General features: G+C 43.2%; 1 long non-coding RNA gene across 1 annotated transcript; it reads left to right on the plus strand.

Annotated features, from left to right (window-relative positions):
* The first annotated feature begins 3,458 nt into the window (after positions 1-3,458).
* Positions 3,459-14,890, plus strand: LOC125453692 (uncharacterized). The gene is made up of 3 exons (XR_007247815.2): positions 3,459-3,621; positions 10,193-10,400; positions 14,693-14,890. It is a non-coding gene; the product is annotated as an uncharacterized LOC125453692 (long non-coding RNA).
* Positions 14,891-23,774: the final 8,884 nt, after the last annotated feature.

Consider the following 23,774-nt stretch of genomic DNA (forward strand, 5'->3'; position numbering starts at 1 on the left):
AGGTGGATTGGCCATGCTAAATTGCCCATAAGGGGTGTGTGGGTTATAGGGGGATGGGTCTGGGTGGGATACTTCAAGGGGCGGTGTGGACTTGTTGGGCCTAAGGGCCTGTTTCCACACTGTAGGGAATCTAATCTAATAAATGCAGGAAATAAATTAAAGATCCAGAATAGGTAGCCATTGTCACAAATACCAACCTATTATGACCTGAGGTAGGTAGTTGTTTAGTTTGTGACCCCACACAGTACAGTTGTTCTTCCTCTTTTTTATTTCTGGTGAACAGCTGAGAAGAAGCTAGTTTTTATCTCATTAGAAAGAAGAGTTGGAGAGTCCTAGAAATCAATATCAAGTGTTTGAAATATATTTATTGTTCCAGTGATTATTTTTACATCATACAAAACAGAAGCAGAGGAGTGCATCCCGAATTCAACCAAGGCAGTTAAGAAAAAGCATCTTTCTTTGAAGGCTGTGTTTGTGGCTCTACCATTGTTGGGTTGAGCACCATGCACAGGTGAGTAAAATCACATCATAGGAACTGAATTGATTCCTCTGCCCAGATCAATCCAGGTTTTGATCACAATGACTGTCTGATACCAGTCCTCAATTTGCTTGTTAACTATTTTTTGTCTCTAGCCATTGTGTTCCCAACAAGACTTTGCTGATCAGCCTCTGCTCGTGGTCTTTAAAATGGACGAAAGCAACATCTATCGACTACCTTTTTTTTAGTTTAAAGTGGCACAAGGGAATCATTCGAAGCAAACAGGGATATATCTGGATTGCATGTACATTTAATTGGCCGTGGCATCAGTCATGGCAAAACAGCAGAAATGTAGGGCTGTACACCTATATAGCACTGCATTAAACAGCAAACAAATTCACTCCATTTTAATTTGGAGCACATGTCTTATTGTAACCTACACCTACAGCTACATTGATGCAAGCATGGAGTCATGGAAATCGTTTGTGTATTAGGGGTGTCTGGGTGCATTCTTGAATGCAATGAGGAGAGACTTTTTTTTCTTAATGTTTTTAACAGAATGTTGAGTGCCCATGGTGAACGTGTAAACATTGCTTAGAAATATGCTAGAATAATGAGGAATGCAGCACCAACATGTTGATATGAGCCTCTGTTCATAATATTTTCTTCAATTCATTGTCATTCTTTAATCTGGTCCTTCAGCGTGCCATTAGATTAATAAAGAATGAATGTGCCTCAGCTTGCTTCTAGGCACTCATCATTCCTGCTCTGAATCAACTGAAAGGTCATGCTACAGATAAGCTCATGATAATTCGGCCACTGATGTTCTCAAGTAACCACTTTGTGGTTGAAACTCAAGCAGATTACTTGATAGATCTGGCATTTTGTTGAAGCACTACAATAAAGATAAAGAATCCATTATTTTTATCTGATTCACTTCAAATACAATACGCATGCAACAAAGTGAATATTGCATCAAGAGTATTTTGGATGCGCAAATTTCCTCGTATGCATTTATTTTTCTATGTCCCAGCTGGACAGTGCTTTACATCCAAAGAGAAAATTCTGCCTTATGTCCCACAATGCATGAATAGAATTAATAGTCTTCAAGTCTCACATTGTACCGAATGATCATAGCTATAATTTCAGAGCAGTGGAAACTAAACATAAACAAATTAATCACATGGAACTAGAAACAAGGGATTTTCATAAAGGTGTCCCTAAAATAAGTTGCTGTAAGATCAGACTAGATTTGGAAAGTGATCAGTTGATAACAAAAAGTTACTATAATTTCTATTTGGGGACAAGCTAAATTCCAAATAAGTAGTCACTGAGTTCCAGTAGCTGTCATGCTTATAGGATCAGAAATTTTGGAGGTGGCCAGGAGAATCCTTCAATTTCTAGGGCAACTCCCTCAGTGTTTGCTGTGTTGGATATACCATAGGGTTCCAAAGCGTACCTCCTGTCTATGCTGCAGAAACAATTACCTGGCCATTGGAATTTCCAGGCCATTACATTTCTAACTTTATCCAGTTCAGACAAAAGTTGACAGATATGAAACATTACTAGTTTCTTTCCACAGATGCGGCCACAATCAGCTGGGTATTTCTAGCATCTCCTGTTTTTATTTTGCACTCTAAATTGTCATTTGAAACCAAGGCCCAGATTTATTGTAGCAATGATGGCAAAATATTGAGCATGAACTGTCTGCTTACTGCTCTGTGATTTACAGCAACTTGTGAAGTTTGCACTTGTGCGGTTAAATGTGGTCATCCAAAAATTGGTGCTAGTGATTGTATAATTCTCCATTGGATACACTGTTAATGTCCTTGTTGATTGCAATCCAATACAAATCTCTAAATGTTTGAGAACATTCCCTTATAAACAATTCGACTGACTAAAAAAAAGTGTAAAAATTGTTGAATGCAATGTAGTTCTGGTTTAGACAGTATATTGAATTCATAATTACTTATGTAAAACCTCTCCGGTTTTAAAATACTCTAAATTTCTCAATCAAGTTAGAAACATTCAACTTATTTTTTTCAATGTCAGATGTTTCCCTTTGCAGAGTTTCTGTTTTTATCTTAAACCCAAACCTATGCCTCTTTCATTTGTTTCATTCGGTAAAATATAATTGAAAGTGAATGATAATCAATGAACTTTGCTTTATAGTTTGCTGTCTGTAAGAATACTTCAATATAATTAGCTGCTTACCTTTGTCAATGACATTGCTAATGCTGGATGCCAGGAGACCCTCTTGACAAAAACGTCAAACTAAGGGGTAATCATAATATTGAGATTGCGAAACGTTTGTTGGAATTTTCTCCAAGCTTAATAATGTGTGCCATTTCCTTACCACTGACCACAAAATGCGAGCTTTCGTATCAACATTCTTTTTCACACAACACGATATAAAATGAGGTAAGGGCAGTTGCAGAAATCTCAGTTAGTGATTAAAGTTTCACAACTGGCAAAGGTAACGATATCAGCCCAATATTTCAAACAGTATGACTTTTTTTAAAGTTTTGAATTGCAAGTTTCATGATAGCACAGCTACACATATCTCATAAAACTACTTAAGACAGAAAAGGGGGAGATACCTGACGAACATGAAACTTCTTTACCAGAGAGTAATTAGAAACTGGAACTTCTTATCAGAAGGTGCAGTTCTAACAAGTAACAAAATAGATTTAATGGGAGGCTGGGTAAACATGAGGTACAGGGGTTTAGGTGAAACATGGTGGAGGATACAAATATAGAGAACAAACATGAACGTTGACCTACTAAGCTTAACAAACATTTTTTTTCTCTCTGCTGTCAATACTTTGTAAGGCTGTTTAAGATTCAAAGAAAGATTAGCTCAAATAGATTGTGTACATCTGAGGAAAACTGAATTTTAATTGGCAGTTTCTTTACTTTAGTTATGCTTTGCTGTTTCATCCTGTGTAATATTGAGGTTGATTTCTTGCTGGCTGCTGCAGTGACTGGTTGGAGTCAATGAGTGTGTTTTAATTTGAGAGTTTGGATTAAATAGCTGGCAAATGAAGAATATATTGACTGTATAAGCCATTATTGCAGTAACTAATAGGATACCTTGTGGATGGATTGAGAGAAGCAGCAATGTGATACATTGCTAATTAAAGGTACAGCGTAATGCACCTGTCATATCCTCTTTATTACAATATGCAATGCCATGCTACGTCTGTCAGTAATATTATTAAAAAGGCATATTTAGGACAGGGTTATTATCACCCTTCCTGTCACACCTTGGTATACCATAAATGCAAAGTTTTAACACTAATTCTTACAGTTGCAAGTTGGTTGTCTTCAGATATCTTGCAGTTGATGAGAGAAATTGTACTTTAAATACTTTTAGTTGGTCCATATACAAAATGCCTGGTATAGACAGAGTGAATCAATCACATTAATTAACACTTCAATGTATTTTTTTTAATTGTGATGTCTTCATGATACTTTTAAAATCACCAGACTTGAAGTTGATAGTTCAACCAGTTCTCAGAATGATAAAACACTTTCAGCTTATGAAGAATGTTTAATCAGACATCAAGTGGGTTTTATAGGTATGAGTGGTGGGCTATCTCACATCTGAAAAGAGTATATTTCTTGATGATGTAGTTTTCAAAGAGACTTAAAAGCAATCTCCAAGTTGAATTGCACAGGTAAGCTCATAAATTATTAATTGCACAGTTAAGAGAATCGGTGAAAAGCATTTTTTTCCAAAGATATTTTGTCTAAACTTCACAAGGTGATGGAGCCTACAGTCTCAAGCATGCATTGGGTTGCTTCAAAATGTTTCATTGCAATTGAATTTGGGGTGGGAGCATAAAACTTTCAAGGTTGAGTCAGCTGCCTGATTTATGTTTTAAAGTTATGATGAACAAATATTAGCCACTTTCGAATAGATGCTTACAAAATTAATTCTTTGCTTCAGCATGCATTATGGCAAGTACCCTTCTATCAACTACATATCATCTTAAAGAATCAAAAACGCAAGTGAAATTTAATACTTATCTCAAAGATCAGCAACATACCACAATCATGTTGTCAAGTTGTTCGCATGAGTACAGGCCACAAGGGGGCAGGATTTAAGGCTTTGACAGGGGTGTGGTGGTTTTCTTTATGTTAGCATATATCACAGCAACTCAGGTTCTCGTTGTGGTAAATATCTGGAAGTTTATTAACAACTAAATATGTACACTGATTTGGCCTGTCAGACTTACATATGTAGTCTGGGTTTTGTTATGATTTATATTACAATTATATTAAGTACATATTTAACTGGTCGATTAGTTGACTGACGAACAGATTGACTATATGGAGTGTAAGATAGATTATCGTTAGAATAGGGAAGGTGCCAACAGGCTGAATTTTACTGGAAATCGACTAAGTGTCTAATTTGGTGAAATTCTTGGTGGTTTTACCCATGAAGCCTAAGGAGATTTCTCTCAAATTCATCCTAAATTTCTCATCACTATTGTACTATGTGTCTGTGGTGCTCCGATGGTCATGTCATCCTCCTTGCTGGTGAAAGTAGTCACTACAGCTGAGACTTTCTGTGATTCCTGGCGCCATATATTTCACCTAGAACATTTAATACTTGCTGGTGTCTCTAACCAGTTCAGCGTGAGTCTACTTTCCTGCTCCTCTGATGCTGCCTGGCCTGCTGTGTTCCTCCAGCTCCACACTGTGTTGACTCTGATTCCAGCATCTGAAGTCTTCGTTATCCATTTTGATTGGAACAATAAAAAGGCAACCTAATACCTAAATGGAGAGAAACTTCAGTGTGCTTTGGTGTAGAGGGATATGGATGTCCTCATACATGAATCATAGAAAACTAGAATGCATGTAAAGCAGGTAATAAGGAAGATAAGTGGAATTTTAGCAGGTATTACTAAGGAAATAGAATATAAAAGCAGAAAGTGGTGCTGTAACTGCGCATAGCTTAAGTGACATGGAACCTGGAATATTGTGTACAGTTTTGGTCCCACTACTTGAAGAGGGATGTGATTGCATCGGAGGCACTCAGAGGAGGTTCATTAGATTTTACAGGTGAGGAGTTTGTCTTATGAAGAGAGACGGAGCAGTTTAGGCATTTACTCTCCAGGGTTTAGAAGAATGAGAGGAGATCTATTGAGGTTATAAAACTCTAATGGGGATTGACAAAGTCAATGCACAGAGGATATTTCCTCATGTGAGATAATTTAGAATAAAAGGTCATAATCTTAGGATAGGGGTGACAGATTTCAAACTGAAAAGAGAAGAAATTATTTCTCTCAGAGCGTCATGTATATGTGGAATTCATTACCCCAGACTGCATTGGATTTTGGGACATTGAGTAATTTTAAGGAAGAGATAGATAGGTTTTTAATTAGTAATGGATGAAAGGGTTATTGCAAGTGAATGGAAAAGTAGAGTTGTGGTTGAGATAAAATCGGTTATTGTATATAAAGTCAAAGCAGGCATGAGAGTCTGAATTTCCTACTCCTGGTCTTAGTTCTTATATTCCTATGCTCTTTGATCATCCAAAAATTCCCAGCCACCCTTTTCTTTTCACATTTTACTCCCGAACCAGAGGAATATGAAGTCACCATAATAGATGTTGTAATGTGCTGTCCATTCATTGAAGCCAGAGTGGTGCTGACTGTTAATGACATCCCCTCCCCTGCTTTATTTTCTCCTATGTTTGTGCATTGAATTGTTCCCTTCACAATTAAGATCTGCCCTGAATACCCGCATGCTGCCTTCAATCTCCAAAACTGAGTTCCTCACTCCTCCCACCCTTGCCCCCTGCATCAGTAACTCCTGAAGAATTCAAATTGACTTTTAAATTAATGGACTCCCAGTGTTGAACATGGGCCATTGCGTTGATAGAGTTGGGGAGGAAACCCTGACTACTGAGTGAGCAGACCCCTTACTGATCTCTGCACAGCACCCCAAATGACTTACTGTAACTCCCTGGGCTAGTTAGACTGGATTTATTGGGCTGACCATGGACCAATCCCTGAACAGGACAGTTATTGGCCCCCTGACTCAGATTTCCCAAAACTGTGAAATGACCATGCCCATGTGGCTGGATTAATGGGGGATGCCCACCTTAATTTGCTAAACGGTGATGTTCTAACTACAACATGTTTTCTTTGATTTGACCAGGGATTATTCCCTTGCAAGGTAGGTATTTAATCCTTTGGTTGAAACACATACTTAAAATGCAGTTGTGAGATTTACATAACACAATATTGCACAGTAACATGTCCACTCCCTTGTCTGGTGACAACTGGCAACCATGAGAAACCACGTGACATTGTTTCTGTGCTAAACAGTAAGGCAAGGCAGAAATTCTTTAAGTCTTTAAGCCCTAGAGAAGAGAGCAAAGTGCAAATAAGGTAAGGCAGGCAGGGCAAAGCAGTGAAGCTGTGAATGTTGAGGTAGATACAAAGTAATTGGGTGCTGAGAGAGCAAGCGAGGGGATACATTTTGGTCATATCAATGACATCAGTACTTGTCCCTATGTGTAAGTGTCCTGGCAGGAGCATTGCAATGAAAATTATCATTGCATTCCAAGATACAAAACTGAATTATAAGTGATTTGGAAATGTGCCATGATGATGCAGTGAGGCTGATGCATGCCTGATGCTAATGTTTATAGCAGGCCATAGAGCCTTCAATGACATGCTAGTGACTGCTATCCAAGATGGCAGTTTGGAGGAGCAACTGATGAGCTGGAGATTCCAGGTAACAGTGCTGATTTTCGTTTTGGGAATTGTTTACATGTAGTTTTTATTTGATGGATGGCAGAATGGTTAATACATGAATAGGCCTATCCCTGCTCACGAACAAGAATTTTGGCTTAATATTCAAAATTTAGTTTGAGTATTAGACAGTTTGCTCCCAATGTCAAGAAGATCCTCATTGCCAATTACATGTAATTTTCCCAACTTTCTCACCAGTGCCCAGATTGTTCAGTGCCTGGCAAAACTCTGCCAGTAGGACGAGTTATCCAGAGCACCTACTTAATGTTTTGGGGAAATGGATTTGTATCCCATTATGCAGATAGTTGAATTTAAATACAGTAAAATCTGCAATTAAATGTAGTCTAAGTGTGACCATGTACTAATTGTCAATTGCTATTAACATGCAGATACATTAATGTCTAGTGAGGAAGGAAATTTCCAATTCTTACTCCCTTGGTCCACATGTGACTCTGGGAGCATGGTGACATGGTTGACTGTTTTCTGTCCTCTAAAATTGCCTAAACAACAAATCAGTTCAATTTTAACTGAAGATGGGCAACAAATATTGGGCTTGCCAGCAAATCTAACATCCCACAGGGGAAGAAATTTTTTAAAAAGCTGTGATATCAATTAGCTGTCTTAAAGATATGGTACAGTTCTTTCAAATGTGAAATAATAAACATAGACTAACCTTGTTGTGATTCAATGTTAAGCTACAGAAGGTTTGCTTCATCCACAACTGACAGCAAAACAATAAGGTACCATAAAAGTCAAGGATTGGAGGGGCGAAACTGACAACTCTGAGAAAACTGAAGTGGAATCTAATTAAAGGAGAGAAGATTAAATTATTATTTAATTTACTGTGAAGAAAGCACTAAGTAAACTCCCTGCTTCTTCCAGTGTGATAAATATTTCATGCACACACGAAAAGGCAGATAGGTGTAACTATCCACTTAAAGCCCTGCACCTTGACAGAGCAACGCCCACTTATTACAGCAGTGACCATTTAGTATAGCAATGACGCATTAACCTCAGTTTTCTGCTCAAGTGTCTGAACTGGCTTTGAACCCAGGTGGTCTGGCTTTGAAACAAGACTGCAACTGAACCATTTCAAATTGTAGCAAAAGTGTTGGGAGGGCATTAAAAATACACAGTTCCAATAAGAGTGCAGGTGTTGAAATTAGGTTCAGGGCCAAGTTTGCATTAACCGTTGCAGGACTGTCATTTCTATACTGTCTTATTTTGCAGCCTCCGGGCTTGTGTACCAATTGAAAGAAGTAAATGTTCCTTTCCTTCTTCACCATAGTTCTAATGAGCAATAATGCCCATCTGTATATTTTGGTTCCAGTGCACAGGTGGAGTCAACATTATGTCCATATGTCAGTAAGAAGTGCAACATGTCACAAATTATGGTGTTAAACCAGAGGATTCAGAATTTGTGGTTAATAGAAGCATGGAAAACAAATATCTGCCTATCAATACATGCATTGAAGCTAATGCCATACTTGTAAATGAAGAGAAGAAGGAGTATAGGACTGGCAATGAAACTCCAACATAGCCTGTTAGCACTTCTGATGCTATTCTGCCACCTTTTACTTCTGTCTAAAATTACTAAGGGCAAGCGTTCTGACCTTATAGTCTCTGGCAGGTGTAATGAATTGAATTGTCAGGGAAAGGGCAAATGAGAAATTGGCATTCACTATCACTGAAGTTTTAAAGTATTACTTTTAAATCAGAGATAACACTAACACAGAAATCTGCAGGATGATGATCAAGTTGCTGACATAGAACAAGGAAACTGAAAGCTTCCAATGAGGATATTCAGATAAGGTTATTTATCTTGTGGACTCTAGTACATCTAAGAATAGTTTAAATTGATCCGTAGGTGCAAAGATGAATGAGGTGGTTGTTTTCTGAACCCTCACGGAGAATCCAATGCTCTTTGACGATGCCCTATTAATGCTAGAACAAGGTGAATGACCGAAGTTTGAATGCAAAAAGCATTTTTTTTTGTTCATTAGAACTTGTACACCACTTAACAGTTACAAGTGGTAGGAAGGGGTGACTTTCTTACAACTTAAATAAGCGACATTAATATGGTAACTAACCAAGCTGCAATTCTTTCAACACTGAAATATGCTGAGCAGTAATGAACACATTAAGATTTATGAAGCAGAACATTCGGTCAGTGGCAGTGCTAACCCTACCACTAGTGAAATAACAACAGCACAAAACAATGAAAACAGTAAAGAAAATGTGAAGAAAATCCAACATTACCCACTCGACCATCTTCCTACAGCTACGCATTTATGGATGAGATGTAATTACTTATCTTTCTGTCACCAGTAATGCAGGTTGCAATCACAGGTATAAATGTAAGCATCTACTGCCTTTCACAATCACCAGTAATTTAACACTGTCCACAAAAACTTGTCGACAATAAACCCTTTTCAAGACAGGCTTTGAGAATGTTTGTTTGCATGCTGTATTCACAACTTAACGTATAAAAAAACGCTTGGATATGTTTGCTTGAAAATACTGAATAGATTTTGGTGAATAATTGTTGCTCACCTAACTCATGGTATTCCAGTCTTCGATGTGCATCAATTGAGCAGTGTGGTATTGGAAGGGTACTTTTAAATGGCCTGATACAGGAAAGAACATCTCTAATATTAAAGATATGGACATTTCTAGCAGACCAAGGCATCTGCAACAAAAAGAGAGAAATGATGTAGAACTAGAATTAACTGATGTAAGAAGTATAGAAGAGGATTTATGTAAAGGCAAATTCCTCAAAGTAGCCAGTACAAATGACAGACCACATATGGTGAGCGAATTTCTCACTAATTTTATTACCTTAATATTAACTCATCCTGACAGAAAGAATTGAGCAAGGGTTGGGGTTTATAAATTTCAAGTTTGTGGCCCTGTTTTTAATCTGCTGTATCTCTGTTGTTACAAGATCAGAAGTGCCACTTCAGGTGTGAAGCAACTGGCTCCGATCAGCAGCAGGCAAGAAGCTCCTAATTAAGATGCAGTCTCAGCTAAATGTCTCAGCTCAATGATACTGATACTAATTGGTATTGCAAAAGCATATTAAAATCAACGCAGGCTGTGACCCGCTCTGACAACTGCAGCAGAAACAAGGCTGGAGAAGTCAACTGGCTTGAGTAAGTGTTTTAAAAATTACAAAAGCACAATCTTGTGAATGGTGGAAATCAGAAAAAGTGACAAAGTGCTGAAGTCAACATATTGAGCTCCATCAGTGATAATGGGAACTGCAGATGCTGGAGAATCCAAGATTACAAAGTGTGGAGCTGGATGAACACAGCAGGCCAAGCAGCAACTCAGGAGCACAAAAGCTGACGTTTCGGGCCTGGACCCTTCAACAGAGAGGGGGATGGAGTGAGGGTTCTGGAATAAATAGGGAGAGAGGGGGAGGCGGACCGAAGATGGAGAGAAAAGAAGATAGGTGGAGAGGAGAGTATAGGTGGGGAGGTAGGGAGGGGATAGGTCAGTCCAGGGAAGACGGACAGGTCAAGGAGGCAGGATGAAGTGATAGGTAGGAAATGAAGGTGCAGCTTGAGGTGGGAGGAAGGGATGGGTGAGAGGAAGAAAAGGTTAGGGAAGCGGAGACAGGCTGGGCTGGTTTTGTGATGCAGTGGGGGGAGGGGAAGAACTGGGCTGGTTTTGGGATGCAGTGGTGGAAGGGGAGATTTTGCACTTCCTGCGGTTGCAGGGCAAGGTGCCAGATGTGGTGGGGTTGGAGGGGAGTGTGGAGCGGACAAGAGAGTCGTGGAGAGAGTGGTCTCTCCGGAAGGCAGACAAGGGTGGGGATGGAAAAACAGCTTGGGTGGTGGGGTCGGATTGTAGATGGTGGAAGTGTCAGAGGATGATGCGTTGTATACGGAGGTAGGTAGGGTGGTATGTGAGAATGAGGGGGATCCTCTGGGGGCGGTTGTAGTGGGGGTGGGGTGTGAGGGATGTGTTGCGGAGAATGCGGGAGATGTGATCAAGGGCATTCTCGAAAACTGCGGGCGGAAATTTGCGGTCCTTGAAGAACGTGGGCATCTGGGATGTGCGGGAGTGGAATGCCTCATCCTGAGAGCAGATGCAGCAGAGGCGGAGGAATTGGGAATAGGGGATGGAATTTTTGCAGGAGGGTGTGTGGGAGGAGGTGTATTCTAGGTAGCTGTGGGAGTCAGTGGGCTTGAAATGGACGTCAGTTTCTAGCTGGCTCTAGCTCCTCCACAGCGGATGCTGACGGAACCCCGCCCACAGCCGACACAGCCAGCAACCCCAGAGAAGACAGCCACACTGAGCCCTGCCGCATCTTCACCATCCCCCCAGACCTCCCACTGACTGAGGACGAAAGGTCAGTCCTAAGCAAGGGGCTCACGTTTGTCCCCCTCCACTCACACATCAATGAATACTAGTCATGTTTGGACATCGAGCAGTTTTTCCCGCCTCCATGCTTACTTCTTTAACCGGGAGCCTAACCCTTCCTCCACTGACCCCTTCACCCGCCTCCAACACAAGTCCTCTTCCTGGACACCACACCCAGGCCTCCTACCCTCCCTTGACCTCTTCATCACCAACTGCCATTGAGACATCAACAGCCTCAACCTCTCCACCCCTCTCACTCACTCTAACCTCTCCCCCGCAGAATGGGCAGCCCTCCGCTCACTCTGCTCCAACCCCAACCTCACAATCAAACCTGCAATGGTAGTATGGCACACTGATCTCTACATCACCGAGGCCAAACACCAATTCTCTGACACTTCGTCCTCCCGCCCCCTTGGCCCCAGCCCCGAGCACCAAACCGTCATCTCCAACAGCATCCATGACCTCATCACCTCAGGGGACCTCCCACCCACAGCCTCCAACCTCATTGTTTCCCAACCCTGCACGGCCCGTTTCTATCTCCTTCCCAAAATCCACAAACCTGCCTGCCTTGGTCGACCCATTGTCTCAGCCTGTTCCTGCCCCACCGAACCCGTCTCCAACTATCTGGACTCCATTTTCTCCCCTTTGGTCCAGGAACTCCCCACCTACGTCCGTGACACCACCCATGACCTCCACCTCCTCCAGGACTTCCAATTCCCTGGCCCCCAACACCTCATTTTCACCATGGATGTCCAGTCCCTATACACCTGTATTCCACATGCAGAGGGCCTCAAGGCCCTCCGCTTCTTCCTGTCCTGCAGGCCTGACAAATCCCCCTCTACCGACATCCTCATCCGCCTAGCTGAACTCGCCCTCACCCTCAACAACTTCTCTTTCGATTCCTTCCACTTCCTACAGACTAACGGGGTGGCCATGGGTACCCACATGGGCCCATGCTATGCCTGCCTCTTTGTAGGTTACGTGGAACAGTTCCTCTTCTGCACCTACACAGGCCCCAAACCACACCTCTTTCTCCGTTACATTGATGACTGTATCGGCGCCGCCTCTTGCTCCCCAGAGGAGCTCGAACAGTTCATCCACTTCACCATCACCTTCTACCCCAACCTCAAGTTCACCTGGGCCATCTCCAACACATCCCTCACCTTCCTGGACCTCTCAGTCTCCATCTCAGGCGACCAGCTAGAAACTGATGTCCATTTCAAGCCCACTGGCTCCCACAGCTACCGAGAATACACCTCCTCCCACCCACCCTCCTGCAAAAGTTCCATCCCCTATTCCCAATTCCTCCGCCTCTGCCGCATCTGCTCTCAGGATGGGGCATTCCACTCCCGCACATCCCATTTGTTCACATTCTTCAAGGACCGCAGCTTTCCTCCCGCAGTGGTGGAGAACGCCCTTGACCGCGTCTCCCGCATTCTCCGCAACACATCCCTCACACCCCCACCCCCGTCACAACCGCCCCCAGAGGATCCCCCTCATTCTCACATACCACCCTACCAACCTCCATATACAACGCATCATCCTCTGACACTTCCACCATCTACAATCCGACCCCACCACCCAAGCTGTTTTTCCACCCCCACCCTTGTCTGCCTTCCGGAGAGACCACTCTCTCCGCGACTCTCTTGTCCGCGCCACACTCCCCTCCAACCCCACCACATCTGGCACCTTCCCCTGCAACCGCAGGAAGTGCAAAATCTCCCCTTCCACCACTGCATCCCTAAACCAACCCAGTTCTTCCCCTCCCCCCACTGCATCACACAACCAGCCCAGCTCGTCCCCTCCACCCACTGCATCCCAAAACCAGCCCAGCCTGTCTCCGCTTCCCTAACCTTTTCTTCCTCTCACCCATTCCTTCCTCCCACCTCAAGCCGCACCTCCATTTCCTACCTACCACTTCATCCTGCCTCCTTGACCTGTCCGTCTTCCCTGGACTGACCTATCCCCTCCCTACCTCCCCACCTATACTCTCCTCTCCACCTATCTTCTTTTCTCTCCATCTTCGGTCCGCCTCCCCCTCTCTCCCTATTTATTCCAGTTCCCTCCCCCCATCCCCCTCTCTGATGAAGGGTCTAGGCCCGAAACATCAGCTTTTGTCCTCCTGAGATGCTGCTTGGCCTGCTGTGTTCATCCAGCTCCACATTTTGTTATATAGAGCTCCATCTGTGGAGATACAGAGAAACAACAGGCAGAGCTGCCATTAGGATCTGGTGGAGGTTCAAACCCCAGGTTCTGTAAGGGACAGTTACCCAGCAGTGATTTTCCCTGAGTTGACCAGTTACAGGCCTAATGACATAATTGACAGGCAGGGCCTAAAAGCTGGAGGGCAAATAAAAGCCCTTCCAACCTGCAAATAAGAGCAGAACTCAGGTGTGGTAAGACAGGAAGAGAAAAAGGGACCTTCGTGGTAGACCTACCTTCTTTACAACTTGTTTTAAAAAGCTTTTAAATTTGAAGCAAAAAAAGACCATCAACACCGGACCACCATTGTCACAACTAAAGGCAAATAAGCTGGCAAGGCCTCAAAGCCTCCCTGTAATTCAGGTTCCCAATCTGCCAAACAGTGGCCATTTCCAGGAAATTGGTCTGGCTCCATATACATCAAGGCCCAAAGACTGTGCTGGAATTTTCCTGTCAACATCTGTTAATTGACTTTAATTGTGTTACATCCTAATTGTCACTGTTTTTGAGGAGGTCATAAATGTGTATGGAAGGAGGTATACCATAATGATGCCAGATCACTCGGAATTTGAACTTAAGTGTGCAGCGTTGCAGAGATGTCCTCCTTACCAACTCTTGTGCAAAGTTAAGTTGCTGGAAAAGCTCAGCAGGTCTGGCAGCACCTGTGAAGAAAAGAATAAGAGTTAATGTTTCAGGTCTGTTGACCTTTCCTTGGAATCAGAGTCCTGAGGAAGGGCCACAGGACTTGAAACGTGAACTCCGTGTTTTTCTTCACAGATGCTGCCATACCTGCTGAGCTTTTCTGGCAACTTCTGTTTTTGTTCCTTTAACATGATTTATTGTGCCCACAGCTGTGGCTTTTGTTTATTTTCAGATCATTCATCGCCAAAGAAAGACACTGATGACCAAACGTATGATCCTGAGACCACCTCCAATTTGTTGAAGGGTTTTGGACCCTGGGATGTCTTGTCTGAAACCAGGAAAATTCCACCAGGTGGAGGAATGCAGGCATTCAGACAGTATATAATCAGGATAGCTCCCCTAACATTGTCCCGCCTCCCAGCAGGTTTCCCAGAGGTAAGACGCTCCAAGAAATTGACAACCCGTTCCACAGGTGCATACATCCAATTAAGTAGCCAATGAAATGCCACTTTCAGTACCCGCTCTGATAGGCAGCCTCCATGGGCTCCATCCCCTTTACCAGAATCTTCCCATCCCTGTCAGAGAACCACTGAGCCATCTTCCCTCTGATAACTTCAGGAAACATCTTTGACTGAGCAGGACAGCTTTGGAACGTTAGTACTTTCTTGGCTGCACAATGGCCTTGTAAAGTAGCATGTGCTACTGCACTTTCAGCAGGTATTTAGTGAGGAATAATTTAATTTGAGAATGGCAAATGGTAAAATAGTTTCAGAGTTGAATGAAAAAAAAATGCCACATAGATGGAGTGATTAGTTAATGCAATGAGTTTGAAAACATAAGGTGTGGTGAGAAAAATTATTAGGTTTTACAGTGGAGAGCCCTCCAGAAAACTCAACGCAAATCAGACTAAGCCAAAAAAAAGTAATTTTAGTCCCTAATCACTCGCTATAAGTATAACTTCTCTTCATTCAATATTTTAATTTTTTGCCAATCACTTTCAACTCATGTTCTCGGTTCTCAAATCTTCTACCATTAAGAACAGTTTCTCCGTATTTAGTCCATCATGAGCATTAATGACTTTGAACACATTTACCTAGTGTTCTTTCTATAATGAGGAGCTTGCTAAATTTTCCAATCTATTGATACAACTTAAGTGATCCATTCTAGAATCATTTATATAAATCATTTTGCACGTTTACAATAAGCCAAAAATGGACAAGGTACACTAGCTGATGCTGAACCAGTCTTCTCCCAAGGATCATTATGGGAGTTCCCTTGCTTCAGTACTCTATAGCTCTATTTATAAAGCCAAACTCCTCTGTAACTGTTAACTACATTCTCTATCTGTACTTCAAGTATTTATATACATGTACCTCCAGGTCTCTGTTCCTGTGACTTCTTTGGATTTGTGCTTTTTAGTCTGTGTTACCCTTTCTCATAATTCCTGGCTGAAGCATTCATTTCACATTTCTCTGTAATAAATTTTATCTGCCGTGAATCTAGTTATTCTACCAAACTATCCATATTCTTATGAAATCTACCACTGTCCTTATCACAGTTCACAAAACCTCCAAGTTTTATGTAGCCTGAAAATTTTGAAAATGTGTCCTGTACATACAAGCCTAGTCTACGACATCAATATCTGTCAAGGAAAGTAATAATCCTCATCCTGACCTCTACATAACATTGTTATACACGTTCCTCCTGTTCTAAAATCAATCATTTACCATTATAATTAGATAGGCTTTTGAAAAATTCCTCACACTTCCACTGCATCAAAAGGGGACACAGCAATGGTGCTTATATTTTCCCCAAATCGCTGGTGGCTGTATGTGTATGTACAGAGACACAGTAAAAAAGACACTATGTGCAACAATTGGTTGGATTTGTTAATGTGTGCAATAATGTAAAATGGATGATAGTAATTAAAGCTGCAAACTGTTTTACATCTCCCCTGATTGCAATCAATAGAAATGAAAATTGCAAGAGATGCATAACAGCTGTCAATCTGATACCATCCATTTTATACAGTTGCCCAAACTCTGAGCCCATGAACACTTTAATTGCTTGAATAATTATTGAATGATCTGGAGGTGCCAGTGCTGGACTGGGATGGACAAGTTCAGAAATCACACAACACCAGGCTATAGTCCAACAGGTTTATTTGAAAACACAAGCTTTCAGAGCCTCAGCCTTCAGAAGGACTATGGCTCCAAAAGCTTGTGTTTTCAAATAAACCTGTTGGGCTATAACTTGGTGTCATGTGACTTCTGATATTTATTGTAATAAATAATATTAATCAATATTATTAATCAATATTAATAAATAATCATAGTAGCTGTTTGTTATCTAATCTTGCCATCTTAAAACAAATAAAGGTTGATAAATCTCTGGGAACAAACCAGGTGTCCCCTAGAACTCTGTGGGAAGCTAGGGAAGTGATTGCTGGGCCACTTGCTGAGATGTTTGTATCATTGATAGCCACAGCTGAGGTGCTAGAAGACTGGATGTTGGCGAATGTGGTGCCACTATTTAATAAAGGTGGTAAGGAAAAGCCAAGGAACTACAGACCGGCGAGCCTAACATTGGCGTTGGGCAGATTGGTGGAGGAAATACCGAGGGACAAGTTGTACGTGCATTTGGAGAGGCAAGGACTGATTAGAGATAGTCAACATGACTTTGTGAATGGAAAATCTTGTCTCACTAGCTTGATTGAATTTTTTGAAGAAGTAACAAAGAGGATTGATGAAAGTAGAGCAGTGGACGTGTTCTACATAGACTTCAATAAGGTTTTCAACAAGGTTTCTCAAGGTATACTCGTTAGCAAGGTTAGATCACGTGGAATACAGGGAGAACTAACCATTTTGATACAGAACTGGCTCAAGGTAGGAAACCGAGGGTGGTGGTGGAGGGTTGTTCTGCAGACTGGAGGCCTTTGATCAGTGGTGTGCCACAAGGATCAGTGCTGGGCTCACTGTAATTTGTTATTTATACAAGTGACTTGGATGTGAACATAGGAGTTATGGTTAGTAAGTTTACAGATGCCGGCAAAATTGTTGGTGTACTGGATAGCCAAGAAGGTTAACCTAGGGTACAATAAGTCCTTGATCAAATTGGGTGTTGGGCCGAGGAATGGCAGATGGAGTTTAATTTAGATAAATGTGAGGTACTGCATTTTGGAAAGGTAAATCAGAACAGGACTTATACATTTAATAAGAGGTCCTGGGGAGTGTTGCTGAACAAAGAGACCTTGGAGTGCATGTTCATAGTTCCTTCAAAGTACAGTCACAGGTAGACAGGATGGTGAGGAAGGCATTTGGTATGTTTGTATTTATTTGTAAGTGCATTGAGTATAGGAGTTGGGAGGCCATGTTGCAGCTGTACAGGATACTTTGCAGTCACTTTTGGAATACCGCATTCTCCGTGCTACAGGAAGAATGTTGTGAAACTTGAAAGGGTTTACGATAGATTTACAAGGTTGTTTCTAGTGTTGAAGGGTTAGAGCTGTAGGGGGAGGCTGAATCGGATGGGGCTATTTTCTCAGAAATATCAAAGGTTGAAGGGTGGCCTTAGAGACATTTATAAAATAATGAGGGGCATGGATAGGGTGAATAGACAAGGTCTTTTCCCCAGCGTAATGGAGTCAAAAACTAGAGGGCACAGCTTTAAGTAGAGAGGGAAAAATTTATTAGGGAAAAGGGTGGTGCATGTATGGAATGGGTTGCCAGAGGAAGTGGTGGAGTTGGTACAATTACAACATTTAAAAGGCATTTGGGTGGGTATATGAGTAGAAAGAGTTGAGATGGATATGAGCCAAATACTGGCAAATGGGACTAGATTAATTTAGGATATCTGGTCAGCATAGATGAGTTGGACTGAAGGGGCTGATTCCAGGCTGTACAGCTCTATGACTATGACTCGGTGTCCTATTTTATTTTATAATGATTTCCTTCAATGAGCTATTAACATTTAAGCAGAGGTTTTACTTAATGCAGTATTAATGCATTAATGTAGACATAAAAAAAATTCTGGTGACTTCTGTAATTTAAATCTGACATGTAAATCTGTGATTCTATTCCACAGTGTAACAGTAATGGTGCTGGAGGGTATAGATCACTAACATTTATGTTCTTGACTGAACAGCGAATCTCAGGATTAGATATTTTTATTAAAGGAAGCTGGGCAACCACAGCATTCTGGCCACGGCTGGCACTGTCCATTAGTGGAGGAGGGTTAGAACAGGTATAGAGAGTGTCAGCTAGAAATAACCTATAACTTTGATAGGTGGATCTTCAGCAGCAGGGCTTCAGCAAATGGGCACGCAAGTCATAGAGTACTACAGCACCAAGACTTTGGCCCAACCTGAAGCGTGCCAACCAAAATGTCAATCCATGCTCACTCTATTTTCCTGCACTGGTCCCATATCCTTCTCAACCTTTCCTATCCATGTATTCGTTCAAATACCTTTTACATGTTGTTAATGTATCTGCCTCAACACTTCCACTGGCAGCTCATTCCATGTGCATACCACCCTCTGTGCCTCAGGTTCCCAATATATTTTTTCCTCTCCAAACCCTATTTCTGCCCATGTTACTTATACCAATGTGCACAATAACTTCTAGCTGCTCACCCAGTCCTTTGAGAACATTTTACAGCTGCTCTGAGGCATGCCAGACCCTGACACCCAGGAAGCAATGCACTATCCTGGATTGTTTGTGGCTACAGAAACTCCTGTCTGTCCCTCTAACTATTGAGTCTCCAAACACTAAAGGTCCTGTTTATCTTTATCTTGCCCACTGTGCCCCAAAGCCAGTTGTAGTGCCACCAACCTGGCTACTGGTGCTTTCTCCCAAATAGTTATCCCTGCTAACAGCATCCACAACTGTGTACTTGTTTTCAAGGAGAATGGCCACAGGGGATTCCTGCACTCTCTGCCTACTCCCTTTGCCTTTCCTGATGGTCACCCAGCTACTCTCTGCCTGCAGCTTAGATTTGACCACCAGACGAAAACTCTTCTCTGTGATGCAATCAGCATCTGAGATGACCCTGACTGTATCCAGCTCCAGCTCCCTAACACACTTCCCCCAGGGATTTCGGCTCAGTGCATTTCCCACAGGTGGATTTCCCATCAGGGACAATGGAAGTCTCCCTCAACTCCCAACATTCTGCAGGGGCTCTTGACACCCTTGACCGCGTCTCCCGCATTTCCTGCAACACATCCCTCACACCCCGCCCCCGCCACAACCGCCCAAAGACGATCCCCCTCGTTCTCACACACCACCCCACCATCCTCTGGATACAACGCATCATCCTCCGACACTTCCGCCATCTACAATCCGACACCACCACCAAAGACATTTTTCTAACCCCACCTTTGTCTGCTTTCCGGAGAGACCACTATCTCCGCGACTCCCTTGTCCGCTCCACACTCCCCTCCAACCCCACCACACCCGGCACCTTCCCCTGCAACCACAAGAAATGCTATACTTGTCCCCACACCTCCTCCCTCACCCCTATCCCAGGCCCCAAGATGACATTCCACATTAAGCAGAGGTTCACCTGCACATCTGCCAATGTGGTATACATACTGCATCCACTGTACCCGGTGTGGCTTCCTCTACATTGGGGAAACCAAGCGGAGGCTTGGAGACCGCTTTGCAGAACACCTCTGCTCAGTTCGCAACAAACAACTGCACCTCCCAGTCGCAAACCATTTCCACTCCCCCTCCCATTCTTTAGATGACATGTCCATCATGGGCCTCCTGCAGTGCCACAATGATGCCACCCGTAGGTTGCAGGAACAGCAACTCATATTCTGCCTGGGAACCCTGCAGCCTAATGGTATCAATGTGGACTTCACCAGTTTCAAAATCTCCCCATCCCCAACTGTATCCCTAAACCATGCCAGTTCATCCCCTCCCCCCACTGCACCACACAACCAGCCCAGCTCTTCCCCTCCACCCACTGCATCCCAAAACCAGTCCAACCTGTCTCTGCCTCCCTAACCTGTTCTTCCTCTCACCCATCCCTTCCTCCCACCCCAAGCCGCACCTCCATCTCCTACCTACTAACCTCATCCCACCTCCTTGACCTGTCCGTCTTCCCTGGACTGACCTATCCCCTCCCTACCTCCCCACCTATACTCTCTCCACCTATCTTCTTTTCTCTCCATCTTTGGTCCGCCTCCCCCTCTCTCCCTATTTATTCCAGAACCCTCACCCCATCCCCCTCTCTGATGAAGGGTCAAGGCCCGAAACGTCAGCTTTTGTGCTCCTGATATGCTGCTTGGCCTGCTGTGTTCATCCAGCCTCACATTTTATTATCTCTCCAGCGTAATCGCCCTCTGCTGGATGGTCTTCAATCTGCTGATCACGGGGGCTGTTGCCAGATGATCTGCTCCTTCATGTGGGTGACTGCTTCCAGGCTCTGATGTCAGCACCGAAGTGATGCCTCTCCCTCTCAGTCGCCCTCTACTGTCATGAGCACAACTCTGCAGTAAGCTTGAAGTCAACCAAAACACTACTGCTCAAACCTTAATTTACACCAAATCCGATTCCCTTATCATCCTTGAGCTTGCCTGCTGACATCTGTACTCAGCAAAAGTCTCAGTTTTATCCCTCTACATTCCCACTTTAATGCATTTTGGGCACAATACAGTGTTGAACTCTTCTTCTGTCATCTTTGCCTTCAGGCCTATTTCTTCCGATAAGAGTCCTCTCCCTGTCCCACAGACCCCTTAGCCGACCTCCAACACTTTCCCTCCACCTGGACCCATCCCACTGGCCTTCTACCTGCACCTGATCTGTTCGTTGAGAACTGTCAATGTGACAGTATTCACATCAATTTCTCTGCCCCCTCACCCATTCCAACCTATCTTCTCCTCAAACTGACTGCACTCCATGCACTCAGATCCAACCCTGAATTTTTTATTAAGCCTGCTGAGAAATGTGGCACTGTTGTTGTCTGGTGAACTAACCTCTCCATTGCAGGTGCTGAGTTCCAGCTCTCTGATGCCGCCCCCTATCTCCTCCTGGACCATAACCCCACCATGGAACATCAGGCCATTGTGTCAACTATGGTCCCTAACCTCATTTCATCTGGTGATTTTGCCCCTCCATCCCCACCCCCAAATTGGACCCTCCCACCGCTGCCTCCCAGCTGATAGCATCCCAACTCTGCTCAGCTCGCTTCTACCTCCTTCCAAAAACCCACCAACAGGTATGCTCAGGCAAACCCATTGTTTCTGCCTGAACCCATCTCCACACTCCCAGTTCCTCCGTCTCTGTCTCATATAATCTCCGATAATGCCAACTTCAACAAGGAAGCCTCTGAAATGCCCACCTTCTTCCCCAGCTAAGGATTCCCCAGCACCATTTTGAGTAGGCCCTCAACTGTATCCAAACTATCTTCCGCACTTCAGCCCTCACCTTCCCTCTCTTCCCTCCCACAATTGCAATACGGTTCCCCTTGTCCTTATCTACCATCACACCAGCATCCACAGTCAGAGGATCATTAGCTGCCATTTCCGCCATCTCCAGCAAGATGTCATCACCAGCCACATATTCCCCTCTTTGCCCTTGTCCGCTTTCTGCAGGGACCATTCCCTCTGGGACACCCTGGTTCACTCTTACTTCGCTCTCAACAAACTCTGACAGTCCCAAGGCGCCTTCTCCTGCAACTACAGAAGTTGTACCATCTTCCTCCTTTGTAGCCAAGGTCCCAAACATACCTTCCAGGTGAAACAGCACTTCACACAATCTAACCTGCTGTGTTTGCTGCTCACATGTGGCCTCCTCTACCTGAGGGGAATGTAGCATAGGCTGGGTGACTGCTCTGTAGAATACACACGATTTGCCTGCAAAAATGACTCTGAGCTTCCAGCTGTCTGCCAGTTCAACATATCACTGCGTTTCCTGGCCGATATCTCTTTCTCAATCTCTCTGTGGTGCTCCAGTGAAATGGGGTTAGGCACACTCATTACCGTTAAAGAGGGTGTTCTGGGATGTTTACCCAGTAATTAACAATGGAGATGTAATTCCATGTTAGGATAATGAGCATCTTGGAGAAGAAACTGCACGTGGTGGAGTTCCCATGTAACAACTGCACTTGTCCTTCTACATAGTAGAGGTTGTGAGGTTTTAAAACACTTTCTAAGGAAATTGATTGAGACTTTGCAGTGTATCTTGTAGTTGGTAAACACTATTTCCATTCTGCGCTTGTCTGGATGGAGTAAATGTTGAAAGTGATAGATCGGCTTCCAGTCAAGCAGCTGCTTTTTCCTGAATGTGTCAAACTTCCTGAGTGTTGTTGGAGCTGAAATCTACTGGACAAGTGGAAAATGTTCCATCATACTCCTGACTTATGCCTTGTAAATAGTGGACAGGCAGTGCGGAGTCAGAGGTGAGTTACTGACCTATGAATTTTTAGCCTTTGACATGCTCTTCTGGCAATAATATTTATATGGCTAATCCAATTCAGTTTCTGGCTAATGGTAACTCTCAGGCTTTTGATGGTTAGAGATGCAGCAACAATCTTCAAAGGGAACTGTTTAGAAACTCTTGTTAGTGACAGTAATTGCTTGGCCCTTGTGTAGTGTGAATGTGACTTTTCATCTGTTTCCTTGTTTGATTGTTCCCTTTCAGATAAATATCCATTTGGGAAAGGACTGGTCAGTAACAAACCAGGAACTTCCATGAGTTGAAATAACAAGGTGTAGAGCTGGATGAACACAGCAGGCCAAGCAGCATCGTTGGGGCAGGAAAGCTGAAGTTTCAGGCTTAGACTCTCAAGGCCTGAAACATCAGCTTTCCTGCTCCTGTGATGCCGCTTGGCCTGCTGTGTTCATCCAGCTCTACACCTTGTTATCTCAGATTCTCCAGCATCGGCATTTCCTACTATCTCTGAAAAGGGTCTAGTCACGAAACATCAGCTTTTGTGCTCCTAAGATGCTGCTTGGCCTGCTGTGTTCATCCGCTCCACATTTTGTTATCCATGAGTTGGTACAGATGTTGATCTCTTTGAGAATTATTTAAGAATTCTGCGCATGCATTTCAACTAGCCTCCTGGGAGTCTCCTGTTGCTGCTTTCAAGTAGATCATGAAGAAAAAAGAACTCTGGATATTGGAAATCTTAAAAAAAAAACAGAAATTGCCATAGAAACTGAACAGGTCTCTCAGCTTCTATGGAGAGAAAGTAGTGTCAAAATTTTGGGTCTAGTTACACTTCAGGGTATTATAAAAATCTCTGCTTTTTTTTCAACTATCTCAGTTGGTTTGGAAGTTTGGTGTCAGACATTTGATTCATGTATCACAGCC

This window comes from Stegostoma tigrinum, chromosome 6, assembly GCF_030684315.1.
Source record: "Stegostoma tigrinum isolate sSteTig4 chromosome 6, sSteTig4.hap1, whole genome shotgun sequence".
Classification (NCBI taxonomy): domain Eukaryota; kingdom Metazoa; phylum Chordata; class Chondrichthyes; order Orectolobiformes; family Stegostomatidae; genus Stegostoma; species Stegostoma tigrinum.